The 9,164-nt window shown below is 44.5% G+C and overlaps 1 pseudogene; it reads right to left on the bottom strand.

Moving 5' to 3' along the window:
- LOC119890817 overlaps positions 1-3,306 on the bottom strand; it is an 18,408-nt pseudogene extending 15,102 nt beyond the window's left edge.
- Between the last annotated feature and the right edge of the window lie 5,858 nt (positions 3,307-9,164).

Raw genomic sequence — 9,164 nt, 5'->3', positions numbered from 1 at the left:
TAGGGATTCTTTAAACATTTTTTATTGCAACTGTCTACTTATAAAGATGTTATTTAAAACTAATGCTGGAAAGTCACATCTGACAATGTAAAGGTTTTTATGCTTGATGAGCCCAGCCAATGTGTATGTTATATGGTTGATGTTAAGGGCTTTGTTATTGGTTTGTTGTGCTCAGGCAGCTTCCTTCCCCTATTAAATATATGTGGTGTGTTATATTTTCTATACGCTGGCTACTAAGGCTTTTTTTTTTGGAGGACTTCTTTTGTGTTACCTTGCAATACTTCTCTCTTCTTCCTTCTGTGTCCACTCGGCTGCTCTCAGCACAACGCCCCAGTATGGATCAGCCTTTTAAACTTTGAACCGGGCCTTTCCTCTATACTACAATAACTGGACACAGCTATGGCTCACAAGGAAGGAAGAAGAGAAGCATTGCGAGGGACGTAAAACATATTGCGAGGTAACACAAAAGCATTGTGAGGTAATGCAAAAGTAGGACTGTTATGACCCTGGGGTCATATTTTGTTGTTTATCTCTCCTGGCACTGTCAGCTGTTATCCTCCATTAGAGTGTGTGTGTGAGTGTATGCAGGTACTGGAGAACAGGTGGACACACTGGATTGGTCTGGTTGAGCTGATTGGAGCCTCCTGATTGGGCATCTGGATGACAGCAGCCATCTTAAGCCCTACGGACAGGAACTCTGCCCCTCTCTCTGCCATTCCCAACCTGCCTGAGGACTGTGTGCTATGTCTGTGTTTATTGTACATAGTGAACGGTTGTGACTATATACTACTTAGATTGTAAGTAGTAACGTAGTCCTTCTGATTGTCTTATGACAACCTGGTTTTGTTGGCTTTGCCATTTTTGTTTCTAGGAAGCAATTTCCTTTTGTTGTAGCTATATTGTGTCAGCTACTAGCAGTGAGTAGGAGTGAGAAGCCCTTTCTTTTGTTTGCACCGTTTTCTCCTGTTTTTGGACTTAGAAGCCTAGTTTTAGAGCTTTGTCTTTTCTTTACCTTTTGGGTTTAGGAAAGATTTAGGTTTTTTCTTAGTGTTTTGGTTGTTGTTTTGGGCACTGCTCATCTCCGAGGTATAATAAAAACTGCTAAATTGTATTTGTTGTGTACTGGCCTTGTTTGGGAATGGGAAGAGTGGGAGGCCACACATTTATGTTACCTCCAGGACACCCCTAGACCTTGGGACGTAACATAAATTGGGGGCTCGTCCGTTCTTGCTCGTGTTCTTTGTCATCGAATTAGGTAGGTTAGGTAAGTTGTTTCTTGTGTCTCTATCCGTGTGGTTGGCAGTTTTCTTTTGTAGTGGTGGCAAAATGGAGTTTAAATTAGAGGATTTTGCTACTAGTCCGTCGATTGATAAGTTGGATAAATGTAAGAAGACTGACCTGATTTTAGTGGGGAACTTTTTTGACGTGCAGTTTCCACTCAGTCTTAAGAAGCAGGAGTTAAAGGAGCTCCTATGCTTAAAGCTGACTGAAAGGGGTTTGTTTGGGGAGTTAACTCCTACAGAGGGGGATCCGGGTGATCGTGCTGGTATTGTTACCCCACTCCAAATAATACCACCCAAGGCCTTGCAGCTCAGACGAGCCCGACTGCAGAAGAGCTGAGGCTAACGCTGCAGATAAAAGAGGCAGAGGTGAGAAATCGGGAGTTGGAGGTGCAAGCCATGCATTTAAAGATAAGAGTTCTGGAGATAGAGCGGGGAGCCGCTACATCTGCCAGTTCTCCTACCTCACCATCACCCACTCCAAGACCCCAAGACAGCTTTGACGTGAGTAGGCACATTGCATTAGTTCCACCATTTAGAGAGTCTGAGGTAGACTGCTTTTTCAATGCTTTTGAACGTATTGCTGCTACACTGGATTGGCCAAAGAGAGTGTGGCCTCTGTTACTCCAATGTAAGTTAATAGGCAAAGCTCAGGAAGTCTGTACCTCTCTGTCCATTGAAGACAGTTTGAATTATGATGTTGTTAAAACCACTGTCCTTCGTGCCTATGAGTTAGTGCCAGAAGCATATAGGCAAAAATTTAGAGCTTGTGAAAAAACTGCCACCCAGACGTATGTAGAGTTTGCAAGAGAGAAAGGTACTCTTTTTGATAAATGGTGTCAGGCCAGTAAGATAGCAACGTTATTGGATCTGCGGGAACTTGTGTTGTTGGAGGAATTTAAGAATCGGCTCCCAGAGAAAATTGTCATGTATTTAAATGAACAAAAAGTCACTTCCCTTGCTGCTGCCGCTGTACTGGCGGATGAGTTTACCCTAACTCATAAATTTGTTCGTCGGGAGCCGACCTCAGTTGACCGTAAGGGTAACTCTCCTATGAGTTATCGTCGTAACCCCACTGCCACCACAGAAAGTCGGGAGTGTTTTTACTGTCATGAGCAAGGACACCTCATCGCTGCCTGCCCTTCTCTTAAAAGGAAGGAGCACAGTATGAATGCCAAAACACCCTCACCAATAGGGCTCATCCACACTTCACCCCACAAAAAGTTGAATCTGGTTAATGCTCAAAAAGACCACATTGACGAGGCTTTTAGGCCATTTGTGTCACAGGGTTTTGTTTCTCTGGTGGGTGAGGAAAAACAAATCCCTATCACTATCCTGCGGGATACTGGAGCCAAACAATCACTGATCCGTGATGGTGTTTTACCTCTCTCAGCTGAGACCTATTGTGGTGCAGACGTGTTGGCATGGGGAGTCAAAATGTGTGCAGTGCGGGCGCCGTTGCACTTCATTCAGTTGTTCTCCAGATTTGTGTCCGGGAAATTTAGAATTGCTATGCGCCCTCAGTTGCCGATAGCCGGTATAGACTTAATCCTCGGTAACGATTTGGCTGGCGGTAAAGTTTTCCCATCTCCCGAGGTGATCGAACATCCGATTGCGGATGAATGCGTTCCCGACACTGGGGTGCCTGACTTGACCCCGTTGTTTCCTGTTTGTGTTGTAACCCGTGCTCAAGCACAAAAGCTTGGCGACTTGGTGGATCTTAGCGACTCTTTCATGAGCGGCTCTGATCCAACAAGCTCCCATCACGATTGTAGAGAAAATGCACCTATCTGTGTGGAGCTTCAGCCTGATTATCAAAACCTAACCCTTGCTGTAGATAAAGAGCAGCTGATCAGAGCACAGAAAGCTGACTCTAGCTTAACCTCTTGCTTTTCTCTTGCAGAAAGCCAATCATGTGAAAAGTCTGTGTCCTACCTGGTTGAGGATGGTGTTCTTCTGCGGCACTGGTCTCCAAGCTCTGGTAGTACGCACGAGTCAGTGTCCCAAATTGTAGTGCCACAGGCATTCCGATCTCAGGTCTTAAGTTTGGCCCATGACCATTGCATGTCCGGCCACTTAGGCATAAGGAAAACGTACAATCGTGTGCTTCGTTATTTCTTCTGGCCTGGACTTAAATCAGATGTGGTAAAATTCTGTCGATCGTGCCACACCTGTCAGGTCTCAGGTAAACCGAATCAGGTGATTCCTCCTGCTCCATTAAGGCCCATTCCTGTCGTCGGAGAACCTTTTGAGCACGTTATTGTTGACTGTGTTGGTCCTTTACCTAAAACAAAGTCCGGTAACCAGTATGTCCTCACCATTATGTGTTCTGCCACTCGTTACCCTGAAGCCATTCCGTTGCGCTCATTGAAGGCCCGTGTCATTGTGAAAGCACTTGTTAAGTTTTTCTCCACTTTTGGTCTTCCTAAACGCATCCAAAGTGACCAGGGATCAAACTTTATGTCCAAAATCTTCGCCCAGGTTATGGCAGAGTTACATGTGGCACACAATACCTCCAGCGCTTACCATCCAGAAAGCCAGGGCGCATTAGAGAGATTTCACCAAACTCTAAAAGGCATGCTGCGCAAGTTTTGCACTGAGTCAAACAGTGAGTGGGATGAGGGGTTGCCGCTGTTGTTGTTTGCTGTGAGAGAAACGTCACAGGAATCCTTAGGTTTTAGCCCGGCTGATCTAGTTTTCGGTCACACTGTGCGAGGCCCATTACGCCTACTGAGAGAGAAGTGGCTCTCAGGTACCACTAGCCCTAGTGACAATATTCTGGACTACGTTAGTTCGTTCAGGGAGAGGCTACATCATGCGTGTGATGTTGCCCGTGACACACTCTCAAGTGCCCAGACAAAAATGAAAGTTACTTATGACAAAAAGTCTGTGGTGCGTATCTTTCAGTCCGGTGAGCGCGTACTAGTTCTGTTACCTGTCGTTGGTTCTGGTTTGCAAGCAAAGTTTTCTGGTCCTTATGTGGTCGATCGTAAACTTAGTGACACGGATTATGTAATCCGGACCCCTGATCGTAGAAGGAAAACTCGTGTGTGTCATGTCAACATGCTTAAAACCTATGTTGACCGTAATAATTCTGTTAGTTCACCCCTCGTGGTTGCACCTATGGCCTTAGTGTCAGTCGTTACATACAGTCCCAGTGATGATGGGCTGGATGACCGGCGTAGTTCTGTTTCCAGTGTGCGCCTTAGAAACTCTGAAATATTGACAGACTTAGACACACATTTGGTGCATCTGTCTGATTCTGCTAGGACTGATGTTAGTGAGCTCATTAAGGCTCATCCAACTCTTTTCGGGGACATTCCCATGCAGACCAATGTGCTAAGTCATGATGTTGATGTAGGCGATCATCAACCCATAAAACAGCATGCATATCGTGTCAATCCAACAAAACGTGCATTAATGCAGCAGGAGGTAAAGTACCTCCTTGACCACGGTTTTGCTGTCCCCAGTAGTAGTTCCTGGAGTTCCCCTTCACTGCTGGTCCCCAAACCTGACCAGACCCCACGTTTTTGCAATGATTATCGAAAAGTCAATGCTGTTACCAAACCAGATTCTTTTCCACTTCCACGCATGGATGACTGTGTGGATCGAGTAGGGTCAGCAAAATATGTCACCAAATTGGACCTACTAAAAGGCTACTGGCAGGTCCCACTTACTCAACGCCTCTGACATAAGTGCCTTCGTCACTCCGGATCATTTCCTCCAGTATACAGTCATGCCATTCGGTCTGAGAAATGCCCCTGCAACTTTCCAGCGGTTGATGAATACAGTCCTATGTGGGGTTGCAAATTGTGAAGTTTATTTGGATGACATCGTGGCCTATTCGTCAACTTGGTCTGATCACATGAGGACCCTCAGAGTGATTTTTGAACGCTTGTGCGCTGCTTCCCTTACACTCAATCTGGCTAAATGTGAGTTCGGGAAGGCTGTTGTTACCTACTTAGGTAAACAAGTAGGTCAAGGTCGTGTCTGCCCAGTTACTGCCAAAGTACAGGCAATCTTAGATTTCCAGCTCCTCAGACACGTCGTGAGCTCCGTTTTTCTGGGGATGGCTGGGTACTACCGTGCGTTCTGCAAAAACTTTGCTGATGTGGTAGCTCCTTTAACCAGTTTGGCAAGTCCCAAAACTCTTTTCCAGTGGTCAGAAGAATGTCAGATGGCTTTCGAGGCTGCCAAAGTTCTCCTCTGCAGTGAGCCTGTGCTCGCCGCCCCAAACTTCACTCGTCCATTTAAGCTGGAAGTAGATGCCAGTGCGCTTGGTGCGGGTGCAGTGCTCCTGCAGGAGGATGTGCGAGGCATTGATCACCCCATTTGCTACTTTTCCAAAAAGTTCAAAAGACACCAGCGCATTACAGCACCATTGAGAAGGAGGCCTTATCATTGCTGTTAGCATTACAACACTTTGAAGTGTACCTTGGGTCTAGCCATGTGCCAGCCATCGTCTTCTCTGACCACAACCCCCTGGTGTTCTTGACTCGAATGCAAAATAGCAACCAGCGTCTCATGCGCTGGTCCCTATTACTGCAGGACTTTAATATTGAGGTTCGTTACAAAAAGGGTTTAGAAAATGTTATGGCTGATGCTCTCTCTAGGTCTCATTGAATCAAACCTTTTTCTTAAGAGGAAAATGTTTGATCTTGGGTGGGGAGGTGTTATGACCCTGGGGTCATATTTTGTTGTTTATCTCTCCTGGCACTGTCAGCTGTTATCCTCCATTAGAGTGTGTGTGTGAGTGTATGCAGGTACTGGAGAACAGGTGGACACACTGGATTGGTCTGGTTGAGCTGATTGGAGCCTCCTGATTGGGCATCTGGATGACAGCAGCCATCTTAAGCCCTACGGACAGGAACTCTGCCTCTCTCTGCCATTCCCAACCTGCCTGAGGACTGTGTGTTATGTCTGTGTTTATTGTACATAGTGAACGGTTGTGACTATATACTACTTAGATTGTAAGTAGTAACGTAGTCCTTCTGATTGTCTTATGACAACCTGGTTTTGTTGGCTTTGCCATTTTTGTTTCTAGGAAGCAATTTCCTTTTGTTGTAGCTATATTGTGTCAGCTACTAGCAGTGAGTAGGAGTGAGAAGCCCTTTCTTTTGTTTGCACCGTTTTCTCCTGTTTTTGGACTTAGAAGCCTAGTTTTAGAGCTTTGTCTTTTCTTTACCTTTTGGGTTTAGGAAAGATTTAGGTTTTTTCTTAGTGTTTTGGTTGTTGTTTTGGGCACTGCTCATCTCCGAGGTATAATAAAAACTGCTAAATTGTATTTGTTGTGTACTGGCCTTGTTTGGGAATGGGAAGAGTGGGAGGCCACACATTTATGTTACCTCCAGGACACCCCTAGACCTTGGGACGTAACAGGACTAAAAAAAAATTCTTTTCATTCATTCAAATTAGCTTTATTGGCATGACTGTAACAATATTGCCAAAGCATCATACATACTACGTAAGAATAATCACCCCAATACATTTCATTAAAGAAATTTAAGCATAAAGTAATATATATTATATATTTAATATATAATGTGTTATATATATATTAGAAATTAAAATAAAATAAATAAACAAAACAGTAAGCGTGTGTGTGTGTGTTAAAGAATATATTAGAAATAAAATAAGTAAATAAAAACAGTAAGCGTGTGTGTGTGTGTGTGTGTGTGTAAAGAATATATTAGAAATAAAAACAGTAAGCGTGTGTGTGTGTTAAAAAAAAAAAAATATATATATAAAAAATAATTAAATAAGGAGCCAGCATAGTTTCTGAATTTGATTCATTCAGTTTTCATGTTTCCCTGCTCCAACATACCAGATTCATTAAGCTTTGCAGGAGCCTGATTTGCACAACCCATTCATTTGAATCAGGGACAGAGACAAGCAAACCAGGTATATCTAAAATGACTCCTCCCACAATTCAGTGCTTTACGCTGAACATCACGCTCAGTTTACTGGGGCCTTAAGAGTTGAAACTGACACTGTAACTGACAGTGATAAACAAACTTACTGCAATGTACTTTTTGATTGAATATCCTCCAAATTACATCAAAGAATGCTTATAGGAACCCTGTTAATCGTTTTTATTTTTTATTGCCACAAAGCCTAGAAAATATAGATGCTGAAGGAGACGTGTATTCATCTCACATGTTAAGTAGCAAGGGAATATGTGAATAATAAATGTACTGTATATATTGCCATGGTAGCGATGCTATCAAGTAATTCCTATGATGTGAATATAATTTTCAAATATATCGTGATAATAAAACTTATTCCAAACAGATGTTAATGTTCAGTTTTAATTTTTTATTTATTGTAATTAATTAATTTGTATGAAAATGTGTTGTGCAGCATGCCAATTTTTAACATTATATAATGTACTCCCTTTAAATAACTTGGCATTGCTAGCCTTATTTCTATTTCATTGTCTTGTATTTCACCCATACTTTGCTTATTTCTACTACAAGGACTATGTACTAAGTACTGGCTGCAAAAATATGTACAAAGTAATGAGCTAAAATGGTAATCCAGCGAGACTAAGGTGGTGGACCAGCATCATTTATGAGAACTTGCTGGTGGAACAGCTTCACCAGCAAGACAATGCTGGTCCACCAGCTAAACCAGCATCTAACCAGCATAGACCAGCATAGACCAGCATGGGAATTATGCTGGTCCATGCTGGTTTTTCCAGCAGGGGAGAGAGGGGAGATCTGCTGGACCGCTGGGCAGCTGTTAACAACGGGCTGAAATCCGAGCTTGGACTCTCACTCGCACTCTCATAAAACAGCTCGCCCTCATCCTTTACATCTTCATCATCATCATCATCACTACTATCTATATCAATGAATTTTCTATGTGCATTCTCACTACATACACTTGAAGTCTCTCACCTGATGGACAGAGGGCATCCGGAGGGGTCTGAGCTGAAGGCTGCGGCTCCTCGACAGGAAGCGCCTCTTTGAGGGACGGACGACGATCCCTCTGTAAGGCGAGAAGTTGAACATCAGATAGACGCGAGGAGCAGGGGAGGGCTCCAGGCACCTGTAGGATGACTGGCAGAGAGCCGGGCTGCAGCTGGACTGCTGCTGGCTGCTGCTTTGTCACTGGTAGAAGATCGGATCGATGCTTGGCTGGCAGGGTGCCAGGCTGCTGTTGATCAGTTGATGACTGCTGATTTGCCGATGGTGGAGGGTCAGATCGCTGCTTAGCTGGCAGAATGCCAGGTTGATGTTGCTCGGTTGCCGGCTGCTGCTTTACTGATGGTGGAGGGTCACATCGCTGCTTATCTGGCAGAATGCCAGGTTGATGTTGCTCGGTCGCAGGCTGCTGCTTTACTGATGGCGGAGGATCAGGTCGCTCCTTGGCGGCTGGTAAAGGGCCGGGCTGCTGTGGTTCCGCCAATAGAAGCGGCTTAGCTGCTGACGGAGGACCAGATCGCTGGTTGACTGGAGGGCCAGACTGCTGCTGGGCTCTAGCCTGAAGAAAGTGTGGCCTTTTTCGCCACACAGGCTGCACTGACTCTCAAAATTGCAGACTTTGGCCTTGTGGCCCAAGTTGCCACATTTCCAGCACTTTACAGAGGGGCACTTCTTTACCTGATGGTCGGTGGAATGACATATAAAGCAACTGATGGATTGACCGGAGTAGATTATTCTCCCGTTGTAAGGGCCAAGGGAGATGGAGTTGGAGATTTGTGAAGTGTGTCCGTTTGCGTCTTTACGCATCTTGCGTCTTTACGCATCTTTACTTTATATCTGCAAACACCATACCAGATACCAAACTTATCCAAAAGGTTTGTATGAATGCAAGATCTCACAAAATCAGCTCAGATACAGATCTATGTCATGGTCTGGTACTCGCCCAGTCCAGAATTTC

The sequence above is a fragment of the Micropterus salmoides genome, unplaced genomic scaffold, assembly GCF_014851395.1.
Source record: "Micropterus salmoides isolate LMB-PRFRI ecotype aquatic unplaced genomic scaffold, ASM1485139v1 Ms_hic_scaffold_1, whole genome shotgun sequence".
Classification (NCBI taxonomy): domain Eukaryota; kingdom Metazoa; phylum Chordata; class Actinopteri; order Centrarchiformes; family Centrarchidae; genus Micropterus; species Micropterus salmoides.
Note: the sequence above shows the minus strand (reverse complement) of the source record. Positions and strands in the feature narration are given on the sequence as shown.